The sequence below is a fragment of the Mustela nivalis genome (assembly GCF_964662115.1).
Source record: "Mustela nivalis genome assembly, chromosome: 14".
In the NCBI taxonomy this organism is placed as follows: domain Eukaryota; kingdom Metazoa; phylum Chordata; class Mammalia; order Carnivora; family Mustelidae; genus Mustela; species Mustela nivalis.
The window spans coordinates 76264453-76276680 of record NC_139033.1 but is presented as its reverse complement, the minus strand read 5'-3'; the positions used below and the strand labels follow the sequence as shown (position 1 = coordinate 76276680).

Here is a 12228-nt window from a genome sequence, read left to right as displayed (position 1 = left end):
AACAATATTCCATTGTAAATACAAAGACCATATTTTCTTTACCCATTCATTCATCAACAGACATTAAGGCCGATTCTATACTTGGCTATCACGACTAATGCTGCAACACATGAGCAGAAATATCACTTAGAGGTACTGATTTCATTTCCTTTAGGTATATACTTAAAAATGGGATTGCTGGATCCAATAGCAGTTACATTTTTTTTTTTTTTTTGAGGAACCCCCATTTCTTTTCCATAGAGGCTGCACCAACTTACATTCCAACAAGAGCGTATAAGGGACCTTTCTCACCATATGGTCACCAACTCTTGCTATCTCTTGTCTTTTTGGTAACAGCCATCCTAATAGGTATAAGGTGAGATCTCATCATGGTTTTGATTTCCATTTCTCTTGTGATTAGTAATGTTGAGCACCTTTTCATTTACTTGGCCATTTGTGTGTCTTCTTTGGAGAAATGTTCAGGTCCTTTGTCCATTTTCAAATAGAGTTTGTTTGCCACTGAGCTGTACATATTTTGGACATTAATCCCTTAATGTATGGCAAATATTTTCTCTCATTCCAAAGGCTTGCCTTTTCCACTGTTTGCTCTGCTGTGCAAAAGGTTTTCAGTTTAATGTAGCCCTACTTAATAAAAATTTCCTGGCACGCTTGTTAAAATACACATTTAATAGGTTGAAATAGAACCAAGAATTTGTACTTTGTAATAAGTATCCTAGTGGTTCTTATCATTAGGAAAATTTCAAAACAAATTAGTGAGTATTTTTACTGGTATTATAAAAGTTCTCATAAGGACTCATTTCATAATCTAAGACCAGGTATTTCTCTACCATATTAAGCCATACATATGTTTACATTAAATGCATGCATGTGGGTGTGTGAGATATCATGTTAATTTAAAAAATACCTACAGTAAGCAGCCAGAGAGTATCATTAAAATTTTTTTAACTGTTATTTCCTTTCTCCACAAGATAACTCTTTATGAGAGTACTTTAACTTACAAAATTGATCCTAAAAAGCACTCAAACACCAGTATCATATTTATTTTATTTTACTGATTGTTACTATGCCATAAATGCTCCACAGCTTTCTTCTCTTTGATTAATCTGTTTCCATTTTTGTGAAAAGTATATGCAGCAACTCTTAGTTTCTGGTCACTGCCTCTTAATTATCACCTTTAACACTGGCTTCTCTGGAAGTTTATTTTTCCCTCCACTCTAGGTAGAAAATTTATTGCTTCCTCAATTATTGCCTTCTGTAGATTTTTAAGTTTATTTTTTTTTTAAAGATTTTATTTATTTATTGTCAGACACAGGTCACAAGCAGGCAGAGAGGCAGGCAGAGAGAGAAGGGAAGCAGGCTCCCTGCTGAGCGGAGAGCCCGATGTGGGGCTCCATCACATGACAAGAGCTGAAGACAGAGGCTCCACTGAGCCACCCAGGCGCCCCTAGATTTTTAAGTTTAAAATAGTCTTAAAAGAAGGCTGCAAACCACGGATTATATTTCTTTTAGATTGTAAGCAAAAAACGACTGTAGTTTTACACAATTCTTTACCTTTTAGTAGAACTTTAAACAGTATTTTCCAAACTGATTTTTCAAAGCCTTCTTCATTGGAATCTCTAGAAATTGCTTCTGATGTGGGGTGGGGAGGTAGGGGGAGGGATGAGGAAGAAAATCATGTAACTGTAAGAAAACTACTGTATCTTTAATCTCTTGACCTATGTAAGGTGGTATCCACCTACCTTACTCAATCCTTCTTTCTAGTAGAAAAATATTCTACAAGCACACTTTTTTGGATTACATATGCATTTGCTTTAGCAAAAGGAGTCCAACCGATCCATTTTTGAGACACAATGCACACGTACCTAAAAAATCCAGTTCCTGGAAATTTGCCAAGAACTACTGATAAAAATGCTTATCACTACCCACAATGTAAAGTTTAACCAAGCAAGTACAACTAATTTAGCCAGAAGCAATGTCTAGACCAAACTAATGTTAAGTTTTAATTTAATAACATGAAGGGCAGATTCAAACAACACAGCTAACTCAACATGAATAATGATAAAGATAAGCATCCTTCTTCAAGGCTGAGGTACCTGCAATGTCAAGTTTTGCTTGACAGACTTCTTGGTATAATAACAAAACTGATTCTTCAGGAAACTGTAGTAAATTGCTCTTTTTTGTTTATAACTTACTCTTTATCCTAAGGCTAACAATGTGGAGAAATCTTCCTAGCAGAGAGTACAAAATCGCCCATAGAAAAAAGCCAAACTTTATTGAGGAAATGCTTTGAAAAACTAATCAAGAAGGAAGTAAGCCTAGGAGCAGTCTGTAGGGAAAAGCTACTCAACATGATAAAACAAGTGAGGGTTAAAGGGAAAAAATCCAGGAAGAAAAAAATACTACTGGTAGACTACTGGCAAGATGGGGGGGGGGGGACAAAACAAACAAACAAACAAAAAAACCACTCATAGTTGGTAGTATGGCTGGAAGAGAACTTGGGAGAAGAGAAGTAGATGATGGAATCTGTGAAGTTATATGCTATGGACATAAAATTTTACATAAAGTAAAAGTGAAAATCCACAGAAGTATTCCTTTAAAGAAACTAAAGAAAATTCTGTATTTTGAGATCACTTTATAGTTTTATAGCATTCAGTGAGCAGTGGACCCTCAGAATCAATGCTTTAAACATTATTTTTTGTTAGCTCTAGTTACTTTATCTTCCAATTATAAGTCTAGTCACTCTATTTTCCAAATTATAAGTTTGACTCCAAAATTCTTCACAGGGATATCACAAAATACTAGAATTTGTCTTTGGCTTCTAGCTATAAAACGAAAAGGTATCAAACTCAGTCTGTCAGCAAATCTTTCCCAATTATCAAATATGCTTAGCTTTACTAGTACATACAGCTCCATACCTAGTTGGCAATTAGTACTCATCCTTTAAAACCATTTTTACTATGATGATGGTGGCAGGAAGAGAGGAGGCTTTCTTCTAAATGTGCTAAGATAAGCAGAAGTTCTTTAAAAAGGGGGGGGGGGGACACCCAAGAGAAAATAAGCAGAACAAAGTACTGAAACCAAAACTTAGCAATGGATGAATACAGACCACATGGAGTAAAAGTTAACTGAAATCTAAACACAGATGCAACAAACTGACATTTTTTTTTTTTTTTAGATTTTATTTATTTATTTGACAGAGAGAGATTACAAGTAGGCAGAGAGGCAGGCAGAGAGAGAGGAGGAAGCAGGCTCCCTGCTGAGCAGAGAGCCCGATGCGGGACTCGATCCCAGGACCCCGAGATCATGACCTGAGCCGAAGGCAGCGGCTTAACCCACTGAGCCACCCAGGCGCCCAACAAACTGACATTTTATAAAATGGTTTATTTCCCTCACTTCAACCCTGCCTAAAACTGACTTTTAAGTTAAAGACAATCAAACTGTGTTGGCATTTGTTTTTAGCTTTGATGAGATCCTCTTTAATTCACATTACTGCTTCTAGAACATTTCAATTTACTCAAAATATGCTCTTCTTTTGGGCTTATGCCACCCGGTAATTCAAACTTACCTGACTACCAGAAGCAAAGCAGAATGGTTTGTTGTTGTTATTGTTTTTAAGATACAGATGTCTAGCTTTATCTTTAGAACTACTGAATCAGAATATCTGGGAAGGGAGATAAACACCACTTTTTAAAAAGCTGTCTTTAGTGGCTGCCAGGGGCTGGGAGTAGAGGGAAAACAGGTTTCCTTTTGGGTAATTAAAAATGGTCTAATGGTGATGGTTGCAAAACATTGTGAATATACCTAAAACCACGAAATGGTACACTTTAAAATGGTTAAAATAGTAATCATATGTGATTTTATTTCTTTTTTTAAGATTTTATTTATTTGACACACAGAGAAAGATCACAAGTAGGCAGAGAGGCAGGCAGAGAGAGAGGAGGAAGCAGGCTCCCCGCCGAGCACAGAGCCCAACGTGGGACTCGATCCCAGAACCCCGAGATCACGACCCCAGCAGAAGGCAGAGGCTTTAACCCACTGAGCCACTCAGGCACCCGTGACTTTTATTTCAATTTTAAAAAGTTCCAGGTGGTTTTCCAGTGCACATGAAAGTTGTTTTATACTGTACTGTAGTCTATTAAGTTGAAAAAATGGATATACCTTAATTAAAAATATACTTTCTTGCTAAAACATTATCTGAGTTTGGAGTTGCAATCACTGATCACAGAACACCATGACAAATAATGGAAAAGTGTGAGATACTACAAAACTTACCAGAATGTGATACAAAGACACAGAGAGAGCAAATGGCTGTTGGAAAAATGGCACTGACAGACCTGCTCCACACAAGGTTGCCATAATATCTAATTTGTTTAAAAAAAAAAAAAAAGGCAATGTCTGCAAAGTACAAGAGAATGAAGTATGCCTGTTTATATACATAATTACATGTAATTTAAATTTAAATTATAATAATTTAAATTGTGGTTAAATTATAGTCATTATAACTATGCATATGTAATTACATATAACTTAAATTTAAAATATATATATAAAATTTAAATTGTGGTGAAATATATACATAATATAGAATTTACCACTTTTTTTTATAGAGGTATAATGACATGTAACATTACATTAGTTTCAAACATAAAACGTAACAATTCAGTATTTGTATATATTGTGACATGATCACAATAAGTCTAGTTAACACCTATCACCATACACAGTTGCAAATTATTTTTCTAATAATGAGAAATTTTAAGATTTACTCTTAGGAACTTTCAAATTGGCAATACAGTATTATCCATGCTGTACAATTATGCTGTCACCATGCTGTACGTTACATCTTTATGACTTATTTGTTTTTATTTTTTAATTTAATTTATTTTATTTTATTTTTATTTTTTTTTAAAGATTTTTTTTATTTATTTGACAGAGATCACAAGTAGGCAGAGAGGCAGGCAGAGAGAGAGGGAAGCAGACTCCCCGCTGAGCAGGGAGTCCAATGCGGGGCTCGATCCCAGGACCCTGGGATCATGACCTGAGCCGAAGGCAGAGGCTTTAACCCACTGAGCCACCCAGGCACCCCTTTAATTTTATTTTAAATGTGACTCCCTTCACCATTTACCCCCACCTCTAGCAACTACTATTGTCTTTATCCATGAACTTTTTTGTCAGTTGTTGTTGCTGTTTTTTTTTCCAGATCCCAAATTTAAGAGAGAGCATAGTGTTTGCCTTTTTGTCTGACTTATTTCACTTTATACAACTGTCCTTATGGAGCTCCCATGTTGTGACAAATTCATTCTTTTTTTATTGCTGAATGATATACGTGTGTGCACGCGCACGCGCGTATGTGTTGTAGGGGCCAAGGTAAGGCCACCCAAAATCTACCACAACAGCATATTATTTTGAATTGCAGCTACTTGGGAAAGTGCACGGACAGATACTTACACTCTTTTGTGTATCTGAAAGCAGGAAATATATCTACCATATAAAAGGCACCCTCCCTGTACTAAGTGAAAAGGCATCCTTATCATCAGTGATAGGGACTTCAAAAATGAAAAAGCTGTAGAAACAAATCTACTAACTCAGCCCAAATTTCACTTAAAATTCCTACTACATAAAGTTCCCAAACATGTTTTCTTCATCCTCTCAATTCCTCACAAATTTACTGTCTTTGTCTAAAAAGTATAAAAACTGTCTGCCTTGCCCATTTCTTGGATTTCATTTCATTATTGGGCCTCCATCAGCACATTAACAAAGTTTCGGGGTTTTTCTCCTGTTAATCTGTCTCACATAAATTTAATTCTTAGTCCAACTGTAAAGCCTTGAAGTGTAAAAGAAGAATTTCTCGGGGCATGCATCTACAGTGTGCTTTGGCTAGTATGGACATTTTAATAATACTGATTCCTCCAATCCATCAGTACAGGATATGTCTCCATTTGTGTCATCTTCAACTGCTTTCATTAACAACTTCTAGTTTTCAATATACCTCTTTGGTTAAATTTATCCTTAGGTAATTTTTTCTTTTTGATGCAATTGTAAAATAGGACTGTTTCCTGATTTCTCTTTCTTATAGTTCATTAATATATAGAAATGCAACATATTTTTTATGATTTTATATCTCCAAACTTTACTGAACTCGTTTACTAGATCTAACAGTTTTTTGGTAGAGTTTTCGATATACATTATCATGTCATCTGCAATGACAGTTTCACTTTCTCCTTTCCAATTTAGAGGTCTCTTATTTCTTTTCCTTGACTAACTGCTCTGGCTAGGACTACCTATACCATGTTGAAAAAAACAGCAAGAATGGACATCCCTGCCTTGCTCCTGATTGCAGATGAAATGGTTTCAACCTCCCACAATTGACTTTGATGTTAGCTCTGAGCCTGTCACAGATGACCTTTATTATGTTGAGGCACATTCCATCTCTACCTACTTTGTTGAGTGTATTTTTTTTTTTTTTTTTGGTAACTGGATGTTGAAATTTGTCAAATGCTTTTTCTGCATATATTGAGATATGACTTTTACCCTTCATTTTTCAATGTGCTATATATCACACTAGCTGACTTGAGAATGTTGATCCATCCCCATATACCTGGAATAACTCCATCTGATCATCATGTATGATCCTTTTAGCGTACTGCTGAATTTGGTTTGCTAATAATTGAGAAGTTTTGTATGTACATTCACATCAGGGATAGCGGTGGCAATTTTTCTTTTCTTATGTTATCTTATCTGGCTTTGGAATCACGATAATGGTGACCCCATAAAATTATTTTGGAAGAATTCCCTCCTGGGGGCGCCTGGGTGGCTCAGTGGGTTAAAGTCTCTGCCTTTGGCCCAGGTCGTGATCCCAGGGTCCTGAAATCGAGCCCTGTACTGGGCTCTCTGCTCAGCGGGGAACCTGCTTCCCCCTCTCTCTCTGCCTGCCTCTCTGCCTACTTGTGATCTCTGTCAAACAAATAAGATCTTAAAAAAAAAAAAAAAAGGATTCCCTCCTGTTCTATTTTGTGGAAGAGTTTGAGAAAAATTGATATTAACTTATTTGGATGTTTGGTACAATTCACTAGCGAAGCCATCTGTTTACAAGCTGACTTACCTTCCACCTATTTTGCCTACACCCCACTTCCCACCTCTGGCAACCAGCAATATTTTCTATGCATCTATGAGCTCTGTGTTTTTGTTCTGTTTTAAATTTCACATGTGAGATCATATGAGATATTTGTCTTTCTCTATCTGACTTATTTCACTCAGTGCAATGCCCTCAAGGCCCACCATGTTGCCGCAAATGGCAAGACTTCATTATTTTAAGGGCTGAATAATATTTCATTGTACACACATACATCTTCAATTAGTTCAGTTCTCAATGGACACTTAGGTTGTTTCTGTTTCTTGGCTATTGCAAATAATGCTGCAATAAACATGGAAGTGCATAAATCTTTTTGAGTTAGTGTTTTCACTTTCTTTGGAAAGATACCTAGAACTGGAATGGCTGAATCATACATAGCTCTCTTTTTAATTTCTTGAGGACTCTCTAGGGTGTTTCCCATAGTGACTGCACCAGTTTACAACCCCACCAACACTGCACAAAGATTCTCTTTTCTCTACATCCTCAATCACTTGTTATTTCTTCTAAGTGTATGGTTCTGTGGCATTAAGTATATTCACACTGTTGTGCAAGCATCACCACCATTCATCTTCAGAACTTTTTCATGCTTCAACTGAAGCTCTATACCTACTGAACAATAACTCATTTCCACTTTTCCCAGCCACTGGTAACCACCACTTTACTTTCTGTCTCCATACGTTTAACTGCCTACATACCATGTGTAAGTGAAATTTTATAGTATTTGTTTTTTTATGACCAGCTTATTTCACTCAGCATGTCTTCAAAGTTCACCCATCTTACAGCATGTGTCAGAATTTCCTTCCTTTCAAAGGCTGAACTAATACTCTATCCACTGCATGTATATACCACAATTAGTTTATCCATTTATCCACTGACGGACACTGAAGCGGTCTCCACCTCTTGACTACTGTGAATAATGCTATGAACACAGGTGCCCAGACTGTACAACATACTACCAAAAATACATTTTTATGCTTGCATTTTCCTTATGAATCATTCCTTTTCTTTTAGGCTTAACCTATCTCTGCTTCAAGATCAGAAAATATACTCACTGCTATTTCCTTTAACTTCTTTTGACATTTAACTCTTCCCATCTACCTGTAATGCCAATTTTTAATAGCATTCTTATTCCCTTGTGTACCCAAACCTGTCTTCTAGTCTGGGTTTCTAGTCTGTTTTAGTACTTGGTCTTTCCATTCTTGTACCAATATTCTATAGTTTGGTTTTTTTTTGCATTTGAGTATTTTATTTTTTATACTTTTATGTATAGCTTTATAATAAATTTTGGTCCATCACCTTTTGTCAAATTACCTTTCCAATTCTCACCAAATAAATTTTAGAATAATTTGGCAAGTTAAAAATGTTGATATCTGGGTCAAAGAAATAAACATAAAAATTAAGCCACAGAAATACTAGAGGGATGCTTGGGTGGTACAGTCAGTTAAGCCTCTGACTCCTGGTTTCGAGAGTCACAAGATGGAGACCTACATGGTTCCAGACTCAGTGTGGAGTCTGCTTGAGATTATCTCTTCCTCTCCTTCTGTCCCTCCTGCTTGTGCTCATGCTCTCTCTTCCGCTAATAAATAAATAAATCTTAAAAAAAAAAAAAACTCGAAAAAATTCTTTAAGATAGGTAAGCTTTTCTAAAATGTGATATAAAAGATGAAAGTCATTTTGACTTTGAAAGTCATTTATCCTAAATAAAACCTGTAAACTAGAAATGCAAATATCACAAGCAAAAATCAGACAACAAATGAAAACATTTCCAACACAAATGGAAAAGGACTAATAATCAAAGAATTCTAAACAAATCACTTGAAAACAGACAGCTTACCCTAAAAAAACAAAACAAAAAACAAACAAGATACAAAGAGGCAGTTTAAAGAACAAGAAAACACAAAGAAGTATTCAAATCCATTTCATAATTTTAAAACTATAAAATAATGAGACCCTTTTCACTAAAAAGACTTGATAAAGACTAAAGCTGTGCTGGCAAGGGTTCAGGGAAACCTGAATGCTCATACACTGCTGATGGTGATGAAACTGGGATAACCTCTTCGGAAAGGAATTTGGTTGAGTCATTAAAATACAAATGCAGTCTTCTGTCTTAATAATTCAACTTTTAGGGCGGCTGGGTGGCTCAGTGGGTTAAGACGCTGCCTTCAGCTCAGGTCATGATCTCAGGGTTCTGGGATCGAGTCCCGCATCGGGCTCTATGCTCAGCAGGGAGCCTGCTTCCTCCTCTCTCTCTGCCTGCCTCTCTGCCTACTTGTGATCTCTCTGTGTCAAATAAATAAATAAAATCTTAAAAAAAAAAATTCAACTTTTAGTAATTTATCCTACATGTGTGCTACACAAATATGCAAAGGTTATTAAAAAAAAAAGACATCTGGGACTCCTGGGTGGCTCAATCAGTTAAGTGTCTGACTCTTGATTAAGGCTCAGATCACGATCTCAGGGTAGTGAGATCAAGCCCCACAGTGGGCTCAGAGTCTGCTTGTCCCTCTTCCTCTGCTCTTCTCCTGCCACTCAAGTGCTCTCTCCCTCTCTCAAGTAAATAAACAAAATATTAAATAAAAAAAAAAAAGACGTCCACTGAAATATTTCTTGTATGTCCTAACACGGTGGGTGGGGGGAGTCCTAAATGGCCATTTACAAAAATATGGTTAAACAAAGTATAGTATATGTTTTATGCTGAAAATTGTGCAAACAATAGAACAAGCTCTTTTTAAAAAAAGGGTACTTTTTTTTCTTGACATTTCTTCTTCTGTAGAACTTGTAAATGTTGGGAATGCTTCAGGACTAGATCCTAGACCCTTTTTTTTCTTTCTTTTTAAATTTTTTTTAAAATTTTTAATTAACGTATAATGTATTAGCCCTAGGGGTACAGGTCTGTGAATCGCCAGGTTTACACAATTCACAGCACCTAGACCCTTTTCTATTCTTTTAACACACTCCCTAAATGACCTAATCTAGATTCATGGCTTTAAGTATCATTAAATAAAGGTCTAACTCTGTACCTTTAATCCTTATCTAAAACTCTATATTTGTTTATCCAACTGTCTGTTTGACATCTTCATATGAATGTCTAACAGGCATACGAAACCAAATAGGACTACAGAGAATTCTTGATTTTTCCTGTCAAATTTTCTCCTCCACACCCCCATCCATCTTCTCCATTTCAAGAAATGGCATCACCATCTACCCATCACTTAAGTCAAAAATCCAGAAAGGCTGACTCCATCTCTACTACATATCCCAAATTAAATCCATGTCCTTTTATCTTGATTGCTACCCATCCCAAGTTACATATCATTTGAACAGGCTAACTGCAAAAGCTTCACAAATAACTTCCATTGCTTTTACTCTTCCTTCCTTCCCACTTCTTCCTTCCTCCTCTCTTTCTTTCTTGCTCTCTCACCCATATATATACCTTCTACAGGCAGCAGAGGGATCCTTTAAAACTACAAATTGGATGAAACCACTGCCCTGCTTAAATTTTTTTACTGACTTTCCACTGAACTTGAATAAAATCTTAACTCAAACTAAACTATGTACACTATATGAAAAATTATGGAAAAATTTTTTAGGCATTCAAAATCCTCAGAGATAAGACAAGATTGATAATATGAAGTAAGATTAAATAGAAGCAAGAAGAAATACAGAGGGGCACCTGGGTGGCTCAGTGGGTTAAGCCTTTGCCTTCAGCTCAGGTCACAATCTCAGGGTCCTGGGATCTAGCCCCACATCGGGCTCTCTGCTCAGCAGGGAGCCTGCTTCCCCTTCTTTCTCTGCCTGCCTCTCTGCCTACTTGTGATCTCTCTGTCAAATAAATAAATAAAACCTTAAAAAAAAAAAAGGAAGAAATAGAGAGTAGAAAGGTATAATGGCTGAAATAAAGAGCTTCACAAATTTGATAAATAATAGAATGGATAAGCCAAAGAATGAGCCAGAAGATCAGGTAGAAGATAGCTGCAGAAGGCATAAAGAGGGGATTTTAAAAAAACAAGCAAATAAAAAAGGGGGAAATATTAAAATTAAGAGATAAAGAAATTAGAAGCAGCAGAATCCATATAATAAAATTCACAGAAAGAAAAAATGGAGAAAACAAAATATTTGAAAAAATGACCAATAATTTTTCAGAATTGAGAAGATGAAAGACCTCAGATTAAAGTTTCTGGAATACATCCTGGCACACAGATTTCTGAATAAGTATTGGCTGAATGAATGAAGGAAATAAGACAGAAAAGTAATTACACTCAGACACATTATAAATTGGAAAAGACAAAAATCTCAAAATCTTCTAGGAAGGAAGTACAGGTCATGTTAAAAGGAAAAGAAATCAAATGGATAGAGATATCAGAACTTACAAAAAGCAGCACTAGCAGCAAAAAGATAATGCAGTAATATCTATAATTAAACTAATCTATTATTTAAAAGTGAGGGTTACCTAAAGATATTTTCAGGCATAAAAAGCCTTAGAATGTTTACATACAAACACCCTGTTGAAACTGCTTTCATATAGGCACTCAAATAGGAAGTGAAATAAATCTGTGAGGACACTACATGATATACGTGAGTAAGAGTGAGTAAATAATTAATAAAGCATATTTTATATAAAAAGTAAGAAAAAGGATGGATAGATGCTTGAAGAAAACCCCCAGCAACCGAACTAAAATTCAACACAACATCAACATGGCTACTGGGAAACTGGTGGTGGAGGATGGGATGAAGACCAGAGGACAGTGAGAAAGCAATTAAAGTACTTGTCTTAAAATTTAAAAAAAAAGTACTTGTCTTGTTTGGAGGGAAGATACATCACACACACACACACACACACACATACATTCAGGATTAAAAAACTGTAGAAAATAACTAGAAGTTTAGTAAACAGAATGTACATACTTTCCAATGTGTAATTATAATAAATGAAAATGGATTAAACTCCATAATCAAAAAGATAAAAATCTCTGCAGCTAGATAAAAGATTCAGCAATATACTTTCTAAGAGAAACCACGAAAGGATACTAAAAAGGTTGAAAATAAAAAGACAGGAAAAATAAACCCAGGCAGGTAGTTAGACTTTGTTTCTTTGT

The 12228-nt window shown here is 35.8% G+C and overlaps 1 protein-coding gene across 17 annotated transcripts in view; it reads right to left on the bottom strand.

The window, feature by feature from the left end:
- Positions 1-12228, bottom strand: part of ANKRD12 (ankyrin repeat domain 12) — a 123019-nt gene that overhangs the window by 95683 nt on the left and 15108 nt on the right. For 2 of the 17 annotated variants that reach the window (XM_082697332.1, XM_082697333.1), the window contains exon 2: positions 4273-4361. The exons of the other annotated variants lie outside the window; for them this stretch is intronic. The gene's annotated coding sequence lies outside the window, so the exon portion shown is untranslated. The remainder of the gene's footprint in view (positions 1-4272; positions 4362-12228) is intronic. 17 annotated transcript variants of the gene reach the window in all.